Source organism: Ictalurus punctatus, chromosome 11 (assembly GCF_001660625.3).
Source record: "Ictalurus punctatus breed USDA103 chromosome 11, Coco_2.0, whole genome shotgun sequence".
Classification (NCBI taxonomy): Eukaryota; Metazoa; Chordata; class Actinopteri; order Siluriformes; family Ictaluridae; genus Ictalurus; species Ictalurus punctatus.
Genome location: NC_030426.2, coordinates 5,540,233 through 5,563,088, shown reverse-complemented (window position 1 = coordinate 5,563,088; position 22,856 = coordinate 5,540,233). Strand labels below are relative to the sequence as shown.

General features: G+C 38.7%; 1 protein-coding gene across 3 annotated transcripts in view; it reads right to left on the bottom strand.

The window, feature by feature from the left end:
• The window catches only part of pacsin1b (protein kinase C and casein kinase substrate in neurons 1b), a 31,712-nt gene extending 11,584 nt beyond the window's left edge, over positions 1–20,128 (bottom strand). The window contains exon 1 of one of the 3 annotated variants that reach the window (XM_017479962.3): positions 20,000–20,128. The gene's annotated coding sequence lies outside the window, so the exon portion shown is untranslated. Of the gene's footprint in view, positions 1–5,719; positions 5,857–7,413; positions 7,522–19,999 lie in introns of those variants that run through there. The other 2 variants (XM_017479963.3, XM_017479961.3) reach the window with 2 other exon arrangements.
• Positions 20,129–22,856: the final 2,728 nt, after the last annotated feature.

Below are 22,856 nucleotides of genomic sequence, written 5' to 3'. Positions count from 1 at the left end.
CGTTCACTCATTTATCTTGAGCAACAGCTTTTCCCTGGTCAGGGTTGTGGTGGATCCCAGGATTACAGTAAAATGGGAATACAACCTGGATTGGACACTGGTTCATCACAGGGCACAACACACACATTCACATCTAGAGATGATTTACAGTAGTACCTTCTGGGAGGTGGGAGGAAACTGGAGATCCTAGAGTGTGGATCTGGAGTATATCCTGGAAACACTGGGCGCAAGCCAGGAATACACACTTATAAGCGGCACCAGTCCACTAACAGCTTAGGTTTATTTTACATTTCATTTATATTTAAAGGGATCTCAGTACGTCACTTATTTGAGATATCTTATCTGACTGTTGAGATGTTCAAAGTCTCAAACTAAGTCACGCTGTACTTTATCTACAGTCCACAACTATAAAGTTATGACAGATTAATGAAGTATGCAGTCAAGACACTACCCAAGCCACGTTTAGGGCTTGCCAAATATCATCTAGTGCTTGCTTGTTAACTTTTAGATAAGAGCTCAGATCAGCTCATTTCTTTGATACATTCACAGTTATGTCATTATGTCATGAATTCTATCAAGCAAATTACAGTTCTATGAGGAGAATACGTCTATCTGCCCTGCACTCTATAAATTATTCCAGTTATGAATGTAAAGAAGATAGCAACCATAAATTATATAAAACATGTGCCAATGTAAAATTTCATTTCAAGATAATTGCCTAACTGTTTCAGCGTCACTGTAATCATTACATGCCTGCCTGTACATGAGCTGTAATTATAAAGGAAACTCTTCCTTTCGTTCATAAATTCCTGTATCATGTGACCTTACAGAGCTGCTGGGATGTCTTTCTAGTAAACAGAATTATGGAATTACATTCATTAAGAAAGGAGACATGCAATGCTGATTTCAAATTTGACCAAGAGGAATAAACTTGGAAGAAAGCTCTGATGTCGGTAAAGTTGAGAGAGTATGTAAAAAGTAGAATAACATTTCGGAAGGCAAACTTCAAAACAAAGAACTTCTCCAAATTAAAAATATAAAATAAAAATAAAAATGTCTTTTTTAAAAATTATTTTAAAATATCATGATATGTCACGTAATCGATTATCAGCAAGCTCCTAATAAATCATTTTCCAACTGTTATTATAAATTGTAAATGGACAAGCCCAGATTAACGTGATGGGTTTTTTTTTTTTAGTGAAGGAAGTAATTTCTCAAATACACACAGAAAAATGTGCTGAATTAATACCGAGTGTGTCAAATTGACTGATTACAATGTTCGATTATCTGAATTCAGCACTAGGGTTTTCGCTGTTTATTTTTAAATGCGTGTTCACAATAAACAACTGTCCATGATCAGATCATATCATGTTCGTTGAATAACATATTATATCTTAAGCCCAGTTCACGCTGCACCAACACCAAAAATCACCAACTTTTAAAATGTTTTAGAAACATTAAACAGTAAACATGACTCATGTTCACACGGCCCCAACAGACACCAACAAACTTTTTTACAGACAGTCAGACTGGTTTAAAAAATTGATGATCCTTTTACCACAATCAAATTGTTTACTATTACTAGTGTCTTTACGTGTTCACCTGAAAAGACGAAGAACCAAGGACTCTGCAAGGACAACCTCTTTCATTGTGGGTGAAGCCTTGGTTGTTGCAATGTTAGAGACAGAGTGCTTATTTACATTTATACACTGAACGTCAGGAAGAGAAGACGGCAGTGTTGTAATTTTGTATCTTCAGTCAACGGAGGCGAGACCAATCAGACAGGGTTTACGGGAAAACGTGGAAATACTTGTGTCTTATTGGCCGACGGGTCTCGATTCTGCCAAACACTAGCTCACAGTGTCACCATGAGGGTAAATGGATATACAGGATTGTAATTGAAACACTAACATCCTCTCATGCTGAGCAGGAAAACAACATAAAAGTTACGTGAACATGATATGAGCAGACCATAAGGCCAGATAACATACTCTGCATGGCACTGTAGCAGCTAAACCCGTACAATGATAGCTTAGTTGTGCCTCCTTTTGGCTAGCGACACCAAAATAGCCTAATTTCGTGTTAGATAGAAAAAGGTTTTATATTTTATCTGTCTGGTAGTCCTACAAACAATGATAACACCCGAGGCAAGTTTTACGATAAATCCAACTTTTTATCCAATTTCCACATCTTTTTAGATGTGCAATTAGCCCTCACATGCCAGAAAAAAAAATGCATGGAAACACTCCATTTAGAAGTATGTGCACTTTCGTCTCTATGGAGATTGCAGGGACGCTTGCCACATCGTCAAGGCAACGGTTCGTGCCCAGGTCAGATTACGTTGGAGTTTGTTGGAAAATCATACCACACTGCTCAGACTTTAAACGACCTGACAGAACATGTTCAGTCGGTGAAAATGAACGCTGACAAACGCCAACAGATGCAGACAGGGTTAACACTGATCCGAGAAAACCTGACAATCGTGTCTGTTGGCGTTAGTCGGTGTCCGTTTGTGCAGTGTGAACCGGGCTGTACAGTATCCACCACTTATTTGTATTGACTGTTGCAGGTTGAGCCATAAAGGACAGTGAATGGAAGGGGAAAAGGGAGAGGTGAATGAATTAGAGAATGTGGTGATTGATCACCCTCCCAGCGTGGTAGAGCATTAACAGATACACACTGCACTGCATCCATGGCAGCTTCAGTAAAATTCCACTACACAGCAGGTTAAGCTCAAGCACACTTGTGAAGAGAGCTTACTCCTCCAGAAAGCCACAGCAGGTGAAACACATGAGCAGAAAAACCCACTACTCAATTAAATGTTCCTCTCCACATCATTTCACTACTGTCAATGATGTGTACACTGCTCGATAACATGCTAGATGTATAACTCAATGAGACTAGTGTTTAAGGAAAAACACCAGGAATGGCCTTTGACCATTTCAAATTACCATTATTAAATATGAATGTTCACACATGTAAAGTAACAAACAAAAAACAGATGCTTGTTTATATGCTCAAATCTATTAATAAATATAAAAAAAAAATAAGCAGTTAAAATAAAATTAAGCATAATAATGTTGATTTAAAAAAAATAAATAAATAAAATTTTGCCAGGATTTCAATTCGTGAACATACTGCCTTTCTGCACAGTAAGGAAGATTGTTTATTTGATTCTTGGAGTTAGATACCAGCTCTATCAACAAGCAGTTTGATGAAAAAAGCTCTCAGGGAGAGCTGAACAATGCAGTGCCTGAACTTCCCCACACATCACTGGCACTACAGGTGGGGTCATGTATTACGGTCAGATGGGACCAGAATCAAATTTGACCATTCATATTCTCAGAATGTTTGATGATGCATACAAGGCTCCTAGAACGTTTTAGCCAAATCCTGGTTGCCTCTGCCAGGAGGTTTACACCAGGCCATAAATGCCTATTTCAGCATGACTATACAAGCTTAAAATATCACTAAATGCTTGTTTTATTCTTTTTATATATATTAATCTTTGCTCGTTTAATTAATGGGAAAAAAAATGTCTGGGAGGCAAATTGTCTTAGTAGTAAAATATTTTTTAACTTTTGGCCTACAATGTATACACCTAATTTTAGTCACATGATGCACATGTAGTGAATGACTGAATCCATAAGGAACCCTCTGTCAAGCCAAGAGTGCTGAGTCAACACAACACAATCTCCACTGCAGCAGTGATGTGAGCTGCAGATCAATGTATCCAAGGTCAGTCATTCTGCTGCGATGGTGTTCCAAGCAGCACCTGTTCCAACTAAAGCCTCATCTCGGTGTCAAAAGGGTATCACATTTGCTACTACATTACCTCACCAGGCCAAGATAAGATTTGTAACCTGTTCTATTTTCACAGGTAGACTGGTGGGGAAATTAAAAATCAACAAATTCATTATGTATTTGGACAGAATTCCAAGCTCAACATACAGCCTGGCCCATGCTACAGAACGACACTTTCTATAAGGGGTTCATTACTGCAGCCCATGCAGTATCCACTCTCCTAGATATAAATCTGCAGGTAAATTATTCATTCCTTTCTGTTACCTGATAAGTGTAGCAAACAACTCCAAAGGGTTCATTTCAAGTGGTCACGGTTCTTTTCATTCGAGCCTTGGAAGCCATCTTTGCTTTCCATTTTTTCATTCTGATTCCGAGCCTAATAAGCATTCTCAATAAGAAGTAGAAAACTTAAAGACTTTTTAATGATCATTATTTAATGTAATGATGCACTGAGATCAATAATAATAATAATAATAATAATAATAATAATAATAATAATAATGAAACACAAATAGTCAATCGTAAACAAAAACTGTAAAACAAAAAATGTATTATTATTATTATTATTATTATTATTATTATTATTATTATTATTATTGTGCAAAACAGCTAAGGTACATAATTAAGCATAAAAATGAGTGGTGTAGGACAGCAAAGAAAAAAAAAACTAAGCCCAAAATTTTGGTGCATTCCTAAATGAACTAATTTGAACTTTAGTAAAACATAATGATGCTACAGTGTCGAGGCTATGACCGCATTCATCAGATGACTTTACTGATGACTCTAGATTGTGTCACATTCTTCTCTAACTGAACCGGTTTACCTTCAAACATACTGCTTATGATTCAGCTTTGTCCTGCACCTTAAAGCACATTACTCAGTAACTACTATGAACTATTCATTATTAACTATGGTGGAAGTTATGAGTGTGTGGAATGTAAGTCTGGACCTGTAGTGAGCGTTTAAGGGGTTAATCAGGCACTAATTATAATACTCCTATATATGCTGAAACACAGTCTCAATAAAGTAGACAAAATTGACTAGCATGTTATGTTTCCCCTACTGCTATTAGCATAAACAATGCTAAAATAAAGCACAAGGAAGAAGCTTTATTTTTACCAACTCCATCATAATATTCACATTGAAATAGTAAACCTCTAGGTTAGAACATTATATGAATATTTCGCTTACACAAACACCTTAAAGATTCACATTAGCTGTTTTGTTGCCTAATCTAGCATGAGTATCTCAGATGCAAAATTTTGTTAGCGTCATATTAAGATCATAATTTCCACAGTAGTGGTATTCCACCGAAACTGATGAAAGCTTCGGCTTAAGGTCTGCTTATCGAGACTATTTCATGAGACAATCCCTATTAAAGGGTGTTAAGCAATTCCAGAGAAAAACATTCACAGCATGATCCCAGGCACAGTTTTAGCTTTAGCTGCCTACTCAATCAATATGATACTAATTAAAGCAAACCTGACAGGTGACTGAAGTAATAACCAGCAGACCAATTTCTCGAACAAGAGATGAAACTTCACCACACCCTTGGAACTTAATGACTTACATGTCAGAGTAAAGGTTACACATTTAACACTGGAGGATAACAAGGGAAATAAACTGCTGGAGCTGCTACGCAAAATCAACGACACTCTCCACAATCTTCTGGGTTTTTTGCATAATATGGAAAGCATATATGATATAACAGCAGGCTGTTATGATCTGGCTTATGATGTTGTAAATACCACTATTTGTTTATGACTTTCTCATAGTACTGCTTTTATGTATCGGCACTAGTACATCACAACTTGCTTACACTTAAGTTTCTATGTACAACTATCAAATGAATGAAATAAGGAAAATGTCTGGTCATATCAGGTTTAAATATAATTATGGAGAAATGAAACCTCACCTGAGGATCACAGACTTAACAGTGCAACAGGCTTGCAAGTGATACTCCGTATGGTGCCCAAGTTTTGGTACACCTGTGATACACGAGAGTCTGTAACACAGTATAATGCCACACCTTTCTGTCAGCGCCACACACACACACACACACACACACACCGATCGGACTTTGACAACCTTTTCAGGGACCTGCCTGTCCAACAATAATTGACTGGCAGATCAACAGACCACTTAAGACAAGGGACTGGCCGAAAAAGGAGCACTTCCTTGTATTACATGTCACCTCTACTTTTAACACCTGTTATATATCTCTACTGTGGATCACTGGTTCATATAAAATTGCAATAAAATAATTTACTATCCATGCTGTAAAAGAGATCTTTGTCATTTAGTTGTGTATGTGTCATGGCGCTGGTAAAATAAGAACGTCCATGCCATCCCAGAAGTGTCTAGAATTTTGACAGAATGTGACCCACCCTTAAAAGTGTCCAAAATTCAGGCTGTACCTATGAACCCTGTAGTAAAACACTACAATATTTAAAGCTTTTTTTTAAAGATATTAATGATAACAGTCCTGACTGTTGAAACAATAAAAAAAACAGATCATCGACACATGACTAATTTTCATAATCATAATGATTCATAAGGTTTGATCATCGTGTGTTACAAGACACAGTATTTGTTTTTCCTTTAATACTCAAAAAAAGAGAAAGGAGAACACAATTGCCCCCAAAGAATTGGATGCTTTCCCTTCCTCATGTCCGTTCAGGGAGTTTTTTCATTACCACTGTTATCTCTGACTGTGTATACTGGTAAGTAGTTATAAATATCTGTATGTAAATGTCTAAATTGGAATGTTTAGTGCCTCGGGGAAGAAGCTTTCATATCCATGAGAGGAGTAAGAGAGATTATTTACAATGATGGTGGTTTTGTGAATGCAGCACTGATAAGTGTCCTCAACGGAGGGGAGAGAAATCCACATGATGTTCTCAGCTGTTTTCACTACCTACTGTCATGGGTCATATGAGACACTGATACAGCTGCTCAGGATGCGCTCTATGGTCTTTTGTATGGAATGTATTTGAGGATACGATGGAAAAGGTGTTAAGGTGAGGTCTTGTGTAATGTGCACTACAAGAACCTTCAAGCTCTTAGCAATTCCTATTGCAACACTGCTGAATGGATAGTGGTAACAAAAGGTCCTTCTCAGGTCATCAGCCATCTCTTTAGGTTTTGTCCACACACCAGCCTGCAATCTGCTCCAACTCTTCTCTGCATGCTGACTAGTCATTATTTCTGGTGTGGTCCACGACTGTATACTCGTATACTTTTAGGCACATTTGTGAGTCAGAAGTGGATGGAGCATACAGCCATGAGGGACATCAGTGTTCAGGGTGGTGATGCTGCACGTGATCTGGATTGACAGAGGTCTCACATTCAGAAAGTCCAGGCTCCAATTACATCCAATTAGGGTTATCAAGACCAGTTGTGTGAACTACAAGCCGCTAACGAACATTTGACCCACTACATTCGCTCACTGCCTGCTAAACTGGTAAGCATTGCACCTCCTGACAAGTTTGATAGTTCTGCTGAGAAATGCTGGGGGTTTCTACACCAGTGTACAATTTATTTCTCCAATCAACCTGAATCGTTTAGTCAAGACGCCAACAATTATGTTTTCATAATGTCAATACTTACCGGAAAAGCGCTTGACTGGACCTCTGCTGTCTGGGATAAAGAGCCTAACATCCAAGCCTTGTTCGATTACTTCACTCAACAGATCTGTGAAGTATTTGAATATCCAGTGGGTGGTCAAGATATTTAGATCCAGCTGCTTCACGTACACCAGGGCCATTGATTAACAGCAAATTATGCAATACAGTTCAGGACTTTAGCATTTCAAAGCGGGTGGAACAATGTGGCTCTAAAGACTGTTTTCCATGAGGGGCTGAACCACGAACTCAAGGCTGAACTTTCATACAAGGGTGCGGAATCCACTCTTTGGGAATTCATTACTATGGCAATCAAGATGGATAATCTGCTTAGTAAGGTTCCACGATCCAGAGCTCTCCCTGTCCCACAGTCTACAGTCTCAATACAAGCCCAAGCATGCCCCGAATCACCTGAACCCGTGCAAGTTGCATTCGCCCGTGTTTCCAATGAAGACCGCCAATGGCAACACAAAGAAAGGCTCTGCAATTACTGTGGTGAACCCGGTCATCTCAATGCTTCCTGCCCACACAAAAAATCTAGTCCTTTAGACTCAAGATGGAAAGTGAGTACAACAAATTTTGCATCATCCAATCACCACAGTCTTTCATTGCCAGCATAGAAACACCCCAATTGAGATCCCCCCATGTCCAAGCTGAAACCAAGATCCCTGTTGATTATGCGGAGTTTGCTGAAGTATTTAGTAAGGCCAAAGCCACCCAACTTCCCCCTCATTGCCCTTGGGACTGTGCCATTGAACTGTTACCCAACACGGCCCCACCGAAAAGTAAAGCCTACCCATTGTCCCGACCTGAAACTTTAGCCATGGAAACTTGCATTGAAGAAGCTCTTGCCTCCGGTTTCGTTCGTCCATTCACCTCTCCTGAAGCAGCTGGCTTTTTTTTGTGGAAAAAAATGATGGAGGACTGCACCCATGCATTGACTTCCAAAGGTTTGAACACAGTCACAGTTAAATATCACTACCCACTGACACTCATCCCTTCAGCCCTAGAACAACTCTGTGAGGCACGAAACTATACTAAGCTTGACCTAAGAAGTGCATACAATCTTGTCAGTATCAGAGAAGGGGATGAGTGGAAGACTGCATTTATCACCAGTATGGGGCATTATGAATATCTGGTGATGCTGTATGGTCTAGTTAACGCCCCAGCATTAGGGCTACATGATTATGGCCAAAATGATAATCCAGATTATTTTAATCAATATTGAGATCACGATTATTTATCACCATTATTCATTGATTTTAGTGACAACATATTCTTTATTGCACTTTCACATTTAAATAAACAGACCGCTGCTTTAACCTCCATGTTGTGCTACATTCCTGCTAATGTACAAATCTTTACATCAAATTAGACTGATCTTTAAAGTACATCATCTCGTAGAAGCAAAATATCAATAAAATTCTACCCAAAATATAGCATAAGTAAAAAACATCAACCAAATGAAAATATGCAATCGAATATAACAATACGCAACTAAATTAAAACAATTCAGGCGTATGCAGAAAAGGCAATAACAGTGTTTACAGGAGGAAAGACACAAGCAGACAAATCACCCAATAGAGCGGCGCATGTAATTTTGTAGCGGAACCCGGCAGTTAGTATCACACCGGTTCCCTCGACAAAAACCCAATAGGATTTTCCCATAGGTTTTTGGATTATTGCAAAAAATAAGCTCTGTGATCAACAAAAGTTTACAATACTAAGTTTTGTGCAACAAGATAATTTTCACAAATTAACACTTATGAACACCTAATTAACTTTTATGAGGTTTGAAGCCTAAATACAATCGCCAGAAATAAACAGCTCGACTTCAACGTCACCATCACAGAACTTCCGAGAACTTTTCCAAACTTGATTGAAAAAAATTTCCATAATACGGATTTACAACGTTTTTTGGGGGGGAATTGTGCACAGCATACCTGAACCAGTTTCAGGGCTCTACGGTAACAATTTCTTTTAGGAGCACTTGTGCTCCTAATTACTATAATTTAGGAGCACAGTCAAAAATTTTGGAGCATGGTTGAAGTTGAGGTTGTTTTTTTTTTGTTGTTGTTTTTTAGAGATGGTAATGTTAATGTGCCACAATATAACATACAAGTAGGCATGAGAAAACTTGAGCTTGTCAATTATGACAGAATTTAGAAACATAGTGTGAGCCATGACAAATTAATTTACCTTCTGATAAACTAAATGTACTATTTTCAGTTAATTTTACAGACTCTATGCAAAAAAACAACAAATATGAACCTGTTCCACCTTGTAAACAAATACAATAAACCTCAATGTTCAGTGTTTGAAGTCTGCTCCTCTTAAATATATTTAAAGCTACACTATTAGACATTTTCCGCTGTCATGGTTCTGGGCTGGAGTCAGTTCTCGAACCGCTCTGTGTATATTGTGTATATTGTGCATATATCTGAATAATCTCATATAGGATGTGATTGGGCGAGTTCATTTACCCTTCAGATGCAAAGCGCTTTAGTTTAATGATGTTCATTAGAGACGCTCCGATCAGGATTTTTACGACCGAAACCGATCCAGATACCAATCGTTTTTTTTTTTTTTGTTTAAGCTTTATTCAGGAAGTCTATCATAAACAGTTAAATGTAAGCTCTCTGCTCATGGTCACTGTTAATTGAATTAAAATAATAGCAATAAGGAATACTGTTGGTTAATTGATAAATAAACAAGCATAAAATATTTATTTTTAAATATCTGTCACAATCTCACCGGCAGATGGCGCCGTGGTGACAACATGCATGAGCGGCTGCAGAGCGCGCACGTGCTTGAAGTGCGCTTGGACGCTAAGACTGTGTTAAGAGTTGCCAGCTGTCAGCAATTAAGAGAATGGTGACTGGTTATTTAAACCCCTCGCGTTGCTGTGCACGTCAGGCGGTATTAAAGTAGAGAACAGACTAACAGAGAAAAAGGAATGAACAATGGTGCCAGGTGGTAATGTTACCATACTCTGTCTATTTTCCTGTTCCTTAGTTCATGCTACAGTTAGATGAGTGTTTCCTGCCATAGCTAGAGGGGTGTTTCCTGCCATAGTTAGAAGAGTGTTTCCTGCCATAGTTAGAAGAGTGTTTCCTGCCATAGTTAGAGGAGTGTTTCCTGCCATAGTTAAGAATGTTCATGCCATGCCATAGTTAAGAGTGTTCATGCCATGTCGCAGTTAAGAGTGTTCATGTCTTAGTTAAATGAGTGTTCATGCCTGCCCCTCATTCATCCACCCACCAGAGGGAGCCCTCACCCGAATACTGTTCATGGATATGTGCTTCTCTACTCACTTCCTGTTTGCCACCAAATTTAACAGGCCATTTCCATTACATCAGGGCAAAGTATTGTTTACCCTGCCCTATTGAGCGGCTTTCCATTGCCTTCTTTTGTTTGCTTTGTGTTATGACCATTGCCTGTTTCATTGGATTTACAGCTTTTTGGATTATCTATTGTTTTGTTTGCCTGGTTGGACTGTATTTGGTTGACTGGATTTATCTGCCTGCACCTCAACTACGTCTCTCTGGCCAGTTCATCACATGAATTAGTAATGCACTGACCCAGAAAGTGATGTTTTTACAACCAGGATTAGTACCATGTTTATAAATGTCTAATAGTTGTTACATATTAGCCTTTTCAAATATTGTTCCTGGTTGATTACATAAACCTGTTATCATCAAGAAGAAAGGACAATATAAATGACAAGAAGAAGAAATGACAATAACTTAATCCTCAAATCTTTGTAAGTTTCATATAGTTCAAGTGTATCATTCGTTTCCACTTATTTCAATAAATATTCACAAGGATCAAAGATGCTAGTCTGTGATATTGATACTGCATTTTAAGAACCATGATGGTTACTCATAAATAAAATTAATGATTTGGAAAGCTCTTGTTTTTTTGTTTTTTTTTAAAACAGATACAAGTCTAAGTGAGAGCTCTTCTCCCCTGTGGTAGTAGTCTGTTATGTAACACTGCTAGCAGTGCTGATCTTACACTCACAACACCCAGCAGAACAATATTCACAAATTCATATGCAGATAATATAGTCTGTATACTCCTTCTCTGAGGAATATCCACAAAGTGTAGACGTAACCATTTTGAAAGCAACTCTACCTGTGCTTTAATCGCAGCAGTTTTGCCATGTAATATAAACATAAACATTAAACTACCATCATCCTTGAAGTGCCGACTCTCCATCTCTGTTCAAGTATCTAGAGAGATATATTTCCAAGGGCTGATTTTTACTTCTGCGACTTTGAAGATGTGATCACATCAAGGCATTGTGAAGTGCGCCGACACTCGCATAGGTGTCTGCCTTCATACTTGCACGTAATGAGTGCATTTTACCCAAAAAAGGAAAAAAATAAAAAATAAATAAAAATACACCTTTGCCGAAACCAAAGGAAAGTTCCATGTTTCATTGTAGGAATTGTAAACAGAAGGCAACACAGGTGTTTAGCATGATGAATTATAAACCAATCCATTTCTCACCAAAAGCATTTCATACTTATATGTTGAAGCACTTCTCCTAGCATTTAACTCCATGGTTCTAACAGAATAATAATTGCTTTAGAGGGGTTTTTTAAGGAGTTGCTGTGCTGTGTGCTAAGTCTTTACTAGGAGTATGCCTGAAGAATAAAATAAAGTGTGTGATCATGTAGGCTGATTAAATTGTCCATTATAATGAGCTACAGTTGCTATAATGCCTCACTCTTCATATTTGCACATGCCAAATTATTATGATTGCAATTTTCTGTAAATTGTTTATTGTTGACATTTTATATGTGTTTGAAACAATATTACTCTGAAACCCTTGATAAAATCCTTGGAAGAAGGGTTACAATATTTCATCAAAACGTTTACAGACACACAACTTAACAAAATTCCCCATCAACCAATCACTGTTTGCCTGAAAGCAGGTTGACACACAGTACTGTAGATGCGCACAATGCACAGTTAACATATTGGGGGACAGCACATGAGTCTGGCTCACTTACCCATAAACCCTCTTTCTGTGTAAATGTGTAGAGGCAGAACGGTGTAGAGATGACCATCTATCTCGATCTCAACGTTAATATAACAAAAGAGATGATTATTGACTTCAGAAGAACCAAAGTGGACCACTCACCACAGCACATCAATGGTACAACTGTGTAGAGAGAGTCAAAGCTCCAAGTTTCTTGGTGAGCACATGACAGAGGACCTCTCCTGGACTGTCAACACTAACTGCCTAGCCAATAAGGCCCAGCAACGCCTCCACCTTCTATGGAGACTGAAGAAAGCCAAAGTCCCCCTCACCACTTTCTAGACAGAGAGCGTCCTGACTAGCTGTCTCAGTGTTTGGTCAGGGAACTGAACAGTTTTTGACCACAAGACCCTACAGCGGATTGTGAGAACAACTGAAAAGATCATCGGGGTCTCTCTACCCTCCATCAACACCGTGTACAACAACCTATGCATCTGTAAAGCCACCAGCATTGTGGATGACCCCCTCCCCCATCTCATAGACTCTTCACGTTCTTGCCATCTGGCAAAAGGTACAGGAGCATCCGTTCCACCACCAGCAGACTCCGCAGCAGTTTCTTCCCTGAGGCAGTCAAATTACCCAACACCCTGCTGCCTCCCAACGCTCACCTGGGATAATCAAAACCCTAACCCAGTATGACTCAATACCACTGCATACTTGCACTTTTCAATGCCGCATCAGCCACTTTCTATTTAGAAGACTCTTATTTTTGCTGCTAACGTTGCTGCTACGTTTATCGCTGCTACACTACTCAGCAGTTTACAGCGCATTGTTGCAATAGCTTTCTCACACAACACTGTTCTGATGTCCTATATAGTCAGTGTGCACTGCAGTGTGTATCTATTGTCCTGTGTATTCACTGTTCTGTGTATTTTATTGTTCTGTCTCCAACTCATCTCACACTTGTGTATTTGCAATTTATGTAGTCTTGGGTACTGTACTATTGTTCTTTTTTGTGTTGCACCATGGAGAAATTACATTTCGTTCTTGATAAGTTTACTGTGAACACTCCCACCTCTCTGTTCCCTGTTAACACCCTTAACTATTCCCAACCAGGTACAGACAGATAAAGCCCCTCACCGTTTGCGCATTCCTTTGTCTCCTTTAATACCATTTGTGTGCATTTACATACCTTCCTGAATAACATTTGCTCATATTCCTATGACTTCCTGAAAAACATATATGGAGTTGTTCCTGTCTTACATTGATATGCTTCCTGTTCTATATAAATATGTCCTTCTGCCTAGCCAATCAATAGTGAACCCATTGTCTCTGTTGTGTGTCATGCATGATTTCTACTGAGCGGTAAGAATAATTTTAATTTGTTTGCTCTGCCTTGAAGTAGATATCTCATGTATCCCAACTGTACTACATGTGTTGCATAAATATTCCCTGATGTTCTATGGAAGCAACTGTTAGTTGGATCTTTAATAAAATATTATAACCCTATTTTCAAAGAATTTTTATATAGGAGGATAAACTGAGTCTGCCTCGGTTGTGCACACTATTGCTTTCCTTTTCTCTGTTCCTCTTGCAGTTTGAGCATACTTTACCACCACGTTTCACCTTCATCCTGTCTTTGTTGTGTGCCATTTGTTCCGTGTGTAAATCATTAGACATGGGTGTAAGTGGTCAGTCTAAATCAGTGATAGCACATAAACTGACAATTATTCAGGAAGTACAGATGACTCCACTACCGTCACACCTACTAACTCTCGTAACTCTGACGCTCATGTGGAGTTAAACATTGCCGCACCTTTTGAGCAGGTTGGTAAATGTTTGGTAGAAGAGATGGCTTTAGTGAGCTGATAAAAATGGCCCATCCTCTCCTCACATCCATGACGCCAAATCTAAAGTTTTGATCATCTCCTTTTGAAATCATAATGGGCAGACCAGTTCCAAACCCATGGACTAAAGCTAACCCTGGTGATTCTATTACAGGAGCCCTGGATGTGATTGTCAGCGATTACACTCAAGTGTTAATTGAAAAAATGCTAACAATGTTGATGGTAACATTTTTGCTTCTCTCCCTTTACCTGAGGAGAAACCTACTCCCTTTTTCCCCAGGTTATACAGCACTAGAAAAACCTAGAGAAGCCACCTTTGGACCTCCCACAACAGGTGCTCTCACGGCCGTACTAACTGACTCAACCGCAGTGGACTCACGCCCGTAGACGGAAACGGTGCCTGACCAGAACCAGCTCACTCAAGAAAAGAGAAAATTCACAATCAAGCAGCCTTTAGGGGGCCTCTTCTCGTCTCACCTTAACACATACAAGCACGATATATATTCTGCCTTTCTTTGAATAAATGAGAGATCTTACCATTTGAATTTTGTGTCTGTAAGTCATTTGGCAAACTCTCCCAAGCACTTGGTGTGGGAAGTGTGTGGAGGGACGAGGGAGCCTTCTTTCTTGTCTACGTTCTCTTTCTCTTTTCCTAATATTGCAATCCTATCTTCAGAAATCCTAAGAGTTCTGATGTATACTAGCTATATAAAAGAATGACAATAAAAACCCACATGACTTGAGTTCTGTGTAACACACATAAAAGTGCTGCAGAACTATAAATTAGCCTGAAGCATTTGCCTTCAAGTTCCTATCCACTGAGTGGATTATCGAGGAATTCAGAAAAATCCATTTTCTTTACCACTACATAAACAAAGCACATATATATATAACAGATTTTATCTACTTTTTCAACCTCAGGCCAATCTGCTACTTCTACTATATGACTACTGTTTATGAAAACATCAAACTACTCATGGTTAATAGTACACTAACAATTTTCTATTTCTTAGATTATGTGTATTTCCTTTTACACCCAAAAGGAAAAACTGCATACCTTTCTTCTTATAATAACTGTAATTACAGAATAATCTGCAGTAGTTAATCAATATTATGCACTCATGCATTATGATAAGATGAGAGTTTAAGGGGGTTTCTGTTTGTTTGTTTGTTTTAAAAAAGCATATTTTTTATCCTCATTCGAAATGAGTGATGTTAATTCCTTAAAGGATTTGCAAAATACAGAAATTAAACTTCAGGGTGATCATGATCATAACCAACTTTTAGCTGCTCTAGGTCCCAGCTCTAGCTTTGTCTTAATCTAAGAAAACACAAATATGTCATCTAGATTTCATTGTCAGTTTGTTTCAAAAGGGTATGTAGACCCATAAAAAGGAGCCTAGGGTGGACAGACTGATAGGTTACTATTCAAGTCCCAAGAGTGTCATTCAGAATGGAGTGATTAACAATGGGAGTCTAAACCTTGTTGTTAAGCAACCTTGCTAATAAACGATTCTTCTAACAGTTTGCAATAAACATGAATGGAAAACACTGATGCTGATTTAAAAGGTCGATGCCAAGACAATTTACATTTCAGAGAACCTCTACTAATCTCCTATTGAATTTTTTAAATAAATAAATAAATAAAATAAAAAACACCACATCAACGGTATGCTTGTTGTAATAATGTACATCAACAATACTTTAAAGCAACATGCAGATTTTCTTAACAGACAAGAATGAATGAGATGCAGTGCCAAACTCCATCCTGTTCTTCGATTACCACATTCAATTGCTGACATGGTTAGATGACTGAGGTTTGATGTCCTTTAAAAGGCATTAACTCCTTGGAGCTGTTTGCTTATCAAAAAAAGATTCGGATATGAGAGATCATAAAGGAAAAAAAGGAAAAGGATTTCTGATTCATCAGAAAACCAATATGTTAACGTGTACATGATCAGTGTTTGTAATTCATTTTTTTTAATAAAGCATACATGTCATTAGTAGATGCTATATACTGTGCTATGCTGGGACCACAAAAACATTTAACCTATTAAAGGACATGAGACACTCTGGAACAGCAGATGGCTTTGTGCAATTGAATTAAATAAGGCACAGATGTCTAAAGACTGAGCAATTGGCTTAATTCCCATTCATTTGCTCCTGGTGACACATACATATCACGACGTTTTTATCCAAGTGCTACACATGAACAGTATCATGAGTCTCAATATAATACAATTAAAGATGTCAGAGCTTCTCCTTTAATTGGCATGTATTTGATTGAAGCACACAATGGCAATACATCAGGCCTGGCCAACAATATTTGTTCAGCACCATGGACACTTGTGTGGTTCATTTGTTAGTAGAACTGCCATTTTTATGGTTTGTTATTTGTTACAATAATCCTGAAATTTGTTTATTCATCTTCAACTGCTTTATTATGGTCAGGATACCCCCTGGATGGGATGCCAGTCCATCACAGGGCACCATGCACGCACGCACACACACACACCTTCACACCTAGGGGCAATTTATCATACACAATGCACCTCCTGGCCTGGTTTTAGGCAGTGGGAGGAAACCAGAGAACCTGGAAGAAACCCAAGCAGACAAGCAAAAGATAAAAAACAGGCAAATCTTACCACAAACAGTTACTTAAGCTCAGCATAGGAACCCTGGAGCTGTGAGGCAGCAATGCTACCTGCTGTACCACTGTGTAGCCCTAATACTGAGACTTGCATTACTAATATTAGACTTTTATAAAGGCTTTAAATGCAAATTAGAGCAAATGACTAGTCATTTATAGATCATAGATCACAGCATTGATGTGATGCGAGTTCTGCAATCCCAATAACAACAATGCAGAAATTCATTCCTTCTATGGTTCACACTAGAAAACCGTAGCACTTCATTAGATCAGGAAACTGATCCACAAAAGTGTGTACAACTGCTGCGGTCACCTAAATTTTCATCTAATTTCAGCCATAACTGTAACAATGGCTCTTTGTTCTCGATGACCAGCACATTAATAAGATTGCAACTTAAAGTTCAGCACGCAAGGGCATTCTGAAGAGGAAAAGGTCTCTGAAGGGCAGTTGAGGTTGCTTTTAACAAAATGAGCTTTTTGTGAGCCTCCTCTGGGGCCACACACATGCGTGCATGGGTGCATTTGGTCTTTCTATCCTTGTGAGGACCTTGCACTGATGGTTATTAATACAACTAATTATTGCAGTAATTATTACACATAAATCTAAATCTAACACCAGTAACCAAAATGAAATCTTGTAGCTCTTTTTTTCTTGCTAAATGTATCTGTTTTTGTAGTTTATCGTGACAAAATTGGAACAGTTTTTCTTACACATTTTTATTTTACAAATGGCGCCCCATAGACATTTGGCTGGTAAAAACTGTCAGATATGTTTTTTTCTTCTCAATGAAATATTTGGGAAAAAGAAAAAAAAAAGAGAAATGAACAGCAGAAATGTTCAGCAGAAATGTTCAGCAGAAATGTTCAATAGAAATGTTCAATAGAAATGTTCCGCAGGAATGCTCAGCAGAAATGTTAAATAGAAATGTTCAATAGAAATGTTCAATAGAAATGTTCCGCAGAAATGTTCAGCAGAAATGTTAAATAGAAATGTTCAATAGAAATGTTCCGCAGAAATGTTCAGCAGAAATGTTAAATAGAAATGTTCAATAGAAATGTTCAGCAGGAATGTTCAGCAGTAATGTTCAGCAGGAATGTTCAGCAGGAATGTTCAGCAGGAATGTTCAGCAGAAATGTTCAATAGAAATGTTCAGCAGGAATGTTCCACAGGAATGTTCAGCAGGAATGTTCAGCAGGAATGTTCAGCAGAAATGTTCAGCAGGAATGTTCAGCAGAAATGTTCGATAGAAATGTTCCGCAGGAATGCTCAGCAGAAATGTTAAATAGAAATGTTCAATAGAAATGTTCAATAGAAATGTTCCGCAGAAATGTTCAGCAGGAATGTTCAGCAGAAATGTTCAGCAGGAATGTTCAATAGAAATGTTCCACAGGAATGCTCAGCAGAAATGTTAAATAGAAATGTTCAATAGAAATGTTCCGCAGAAATGTTCAGCAGGAATGTTCCGCAGGAATGTTCAGCAGGAATGTTCAGTAGAAATGTTCAACAGAAATGTTCAATAGAAATGTTCAGCAGGAATGTTCAATAGAAATGTTCAGCAGAAATGTTCAATAGAAATGTTCCGCAGGAATGCTCAGCAGAAATGTTCAACAGAAATTTTCAATAGAAATGTTCAGCAGAAATGTTCAGTAGAAATGTTCAGCAGAAATGTTCAGTAGAAATGTTCAATAGAAATGTTCCGCAGGAATGCTCAGCAGAAATGTTCAAAGAAATGTTCAATTGAAATGTTCCGCAGAAATGTTCAGCAGGAATGCTCAGCAGGAATGTACAGCAGAAATGTTCAGCAGGAATGTTCAATAGAAATGTTCAATAGAAATGTTCAGCAGAAATGTTCAGCAGAAATGTTCAGCAGAAATGTTCAGTAGAAATGTTCAATAGAAATGTTCCGCAGGAATGCTCAGCAGAAATGTTCAAAGAAATGTTCAATTGAAATGTTCCGCAGAAATGTTCAGCAGGAATGTTCAATAGAAATGTTCAGCAGAAATGTTCAGCAGAAATGTTCAGTAGAAATGTTCAACAGAAATGTTCAATTGAAATGTTCCGCAGAAATGTTCAGCAGGAATGCTCAGCAGGAATGTACAGCAGAAATGTTCAGCAGGAATGTTCAATAGAAATGTTCAATAGAAATGTTCAGCAGAAATGTTCAGCAGAAATGTTCAATAGAAATGTTCAGCAGAAATGTTCAGCAGAAATGTTCAGCAGAAATGTTCAATAGAAATGTTCAATAGAAATGTTCCGCAGGAATGTTCAGCAGAAATGTTCAATAGAAATGTTCCGCAGAAATGTTCAGCAGGAATGTTCAGCAGGAATGCTCAGCAGAAATGTTCAATAGAAATGTTCCGCAGGAATGTTCAGCAGGAATGTTCAGCAGGAATGTTCAGCAGGAATGTTCAGTAGAAATGAAACTGGAGATTGTTTGTTTGAGCTGAAATAAAAGGGGGGGGGGGTACTATATAGAGCAGTAAACAATAATAAATGAAACAAAGGCAAAAAAAATCAGATATTTCTATCCTTCTGGGAACATTTTGTCCCCACCAGTATGAAGGAGTAAGCGGTAGAAGATGGATGGATGGATGGATGGATATGCGCGGGCGCGCGCACAAACACACGTGCATGCTGTTGGTATGCCTTTCCACTCACTTATCATAGACTCCTCGCATTGTGTTCATATGTTAGTAATATATTTTGAAACAGTTATGTTTGCATGTCAAATCAATGGGATTGTATGTGCAATTTTCAATCAATTCAATCGCATTTCATGAATGGAGTCAGTGGCTGAACTCGGAGGCATTTTGTTTAAAGCCCATTAATCATTTACAAGTGATATCCTCTTACAGCAGCACGCGCCCTGCAACTCCAGGCACATTTTATATAAATGCGAAAAAGCATGAAGCCCTCTCACACAAACACTCTTACATGTGCATGCACCTGTACAGGAAGCATTTTTCTCCAACTCATGGAAATATGATAATAATCCAAACAGCAGGACATTTACACTGATAGTAAAGCTCATGCCTTGCCATACCATGCACTGCCTCAACATGAACAAAAAAAAACACAACCTACCAGAGACAGATTTGCGAGACTCCAAATATTCCGACTAATTAAAACCCTTCTCTTTTTCTTGCCTTTGATAGACAAATCAGCTGAAGAGGACTAGTGGGGATGCAGTGCACTATTGCTGGAAGCGCAGGGGCTTATGGGAGACAGCCAATCACAACCCTGCAGCTGTTGCATATTCATGAAGCTCATTAGCATGACTGAATCTATTAAAATTCTATAGTCTACCTTCTCGTATTGTGTATGAATGAACTTCTAGAGGAGTTTACGGATTACTTTCACCACTTGTGTCACATTTAACTAATTTTCTATTCATCACAAACTAAACAGTATACTTTCAGGTTGTACAAAGCAGTAGCTTGACGACACAGTGCCAAATAATTGTGGGCTAGTACTCAGAGGATAAATAAGGAATAAACGAGGATCGTTATCATCCAAAAGTGGATTATTTTCCTATAACAGCACCTCACAAAGTGTGTTATTGTGCAACGATTTGCCGACCATCCATCCATCAATTTTCTGTACTGCTTATCCTACACAGGGTCACTGGGTAACCTGGAGCCTATCCCAGAGGACAAGCAGGAGACACCCTGGACCGGTGCAATCCCATCGCAGGGCACAATTGCGCGCACACACACACACGTACACACCAATTCACACACTATTGACAATTTAGAGAGGCCAATCAGCCTACAACGCATGTCTTTGGACTTGGGGAGGTAACCGGAGTACCCGGAGGAAACCCCTGAAGCATGGGGAGAACATGCATTCTCAATGCACACAGGGCGAACCCCCAACCGTGGAGGTGCGCGGATTTGCCAACAATTAAAATTTTTATTTACTAATGAACATCATTTCACTTTTTAACTGTTTATAGTTACATAGTTACATTTAAAGGGTTATTTCACCCAAAAATGAAAATTCTGTCATCAATTACTCACCCTCATCTCGTTCCAAACCCATAAGACTTGTGTTCAACTTCGGAGCACAAGTGAAGATGTTTTAATGAAACCTGAGAGATTTATGTCCCTCCATTTACAGTCCAAATAAACAAATCGTTCAAGCTCCAAAAATAAAGGCATCGTAAAAGTAATCCATGTAACTACAGTGGTTTAATGCTAATTTTATGAAGCAATGCAAATGTTTTGTTTGTGGAAAAAAAAAAATTAAGTCTTTATTCACAAAATATCTTCACTTCCATACAGATCTCGGACTTGCAAGACAACCGTGACGCATGCGTGTTGTGTTGACATGAGAGCGGACGAAAAATGTCCTCGTGAGCTGACAAAACATGCAAGTTCTCCTCTATGTTGAAATCTCCAGACATCATTGTTAAAAAGATTGTTTTGTGTCACTCAGTTTGTGCACAGCGTTCTTCTTCTTCTGCTGTAAACAGTGCAGTGCTTCCTGGGCCCTTTGTATCATGAGAGTGGACATTCTCGATTTCGACATAGAGGAGGACTCGGATTTTTTTTTTGTCCGCTCTCGCGTCAACAAAATCGTGCATGCGTCATGGTTCTCTTGTGAACTCGCATCAGAGATCTATGCGGAAGTGAAGATATTTTGTAAATAAAGACTTCAGTGGAGTTTTTTTGCACACACAAAGCTTCATAACTATATTGGTTCATAAAACTGGGATTAAACCACTCTAGTCACATGGACTACATTTACAATGCCTTTATGAATTTTTTGGAGCTTGAAATTTTTGGTTACTTGGACTGTAAATGGAGGCACAGAAATCTCCTAGGTTTTATTAAAACGTCTTCATTTGTGTTCCGAAGATGAATGAAGGTCTTCTGGGTTTGGAACCAAACGAAGGTGAGTAACTGATTACAGAATTTTCATTTTTGGGTGAACTATCCCTTTAAAGTTGTGGAACATCCAAGTAATTTCCAATTATCAGTTGTGTTATACCAGCTATGAACAGTTGTTCCCTCACTAGCATCTTTTTTTTCTTCCAAAAATGTTAAATAAATGTCTCCTTATAGAAGGCATCACCATAACAGAGATTATACACTCACTGAACACTTTATTAGGAACACTGTACTAATACTGGGTAGGGCCTCCCTCTGCTTTCAAAACAGCCTCAATTCTGCATGGCATGGATTCCAGAAGATGTTGTAAACATTCCAGATTCTGGTCCATGTTGACATGATTGCATCACGCATTTCCCACAGATTTCTCAGGTGCACTTTCATGCTGCGAATCTCCCGTGCTACCACATCCTAGAGGTCTTCTGTTGGATTCAGATCCGGTGGCTGGATCACTGGACTGGAGAAGGCCACTGAAGAACATTGAACTCATTGTCATGTTCATGAAACCAGTTTGAGACGACTTTTGCCTTGTGATATGGTGCATTAACATGCTGAAAGTAACCATTAGTAGATGGTAAATTGTGGCCATGAAGGGATCCAAATGGTCTGCAACAATACTCAAATAGACAGTGGCATTCAAGCGATGATTGATTCATATTAACAGGCCCAAAGTGTGCTAAGAAAACATTCCCCACACCATTACACCACCTCCACCAGCCTGGACTGTTGACACAAGGCAGGTTTGGTCCATGGATTCCTGCTGTTGGTGCCAAATTCTGACCCTACCATCTGTGTGCCTCAGCAGAATCGAGATTCATCAGACCAGTATACTGTCCAGTTTTGTTGAGCCTGTGCCCACTGCAGACTGTTCTTGGCTGACAGAGGTGGAACCTGATGTGGTCTTCTGCTGTTATAGCCCATACACCTCAAGTTTCCATGTGTTGTGCATTCTCAGATGCTTTTCTGCTCACCACAATTGTACAGAGTGGTTATCTGAGTTACTGTAACCTTTCTGCCAGCTTGAACCAGTCTAGCCATTCTCCATTGAC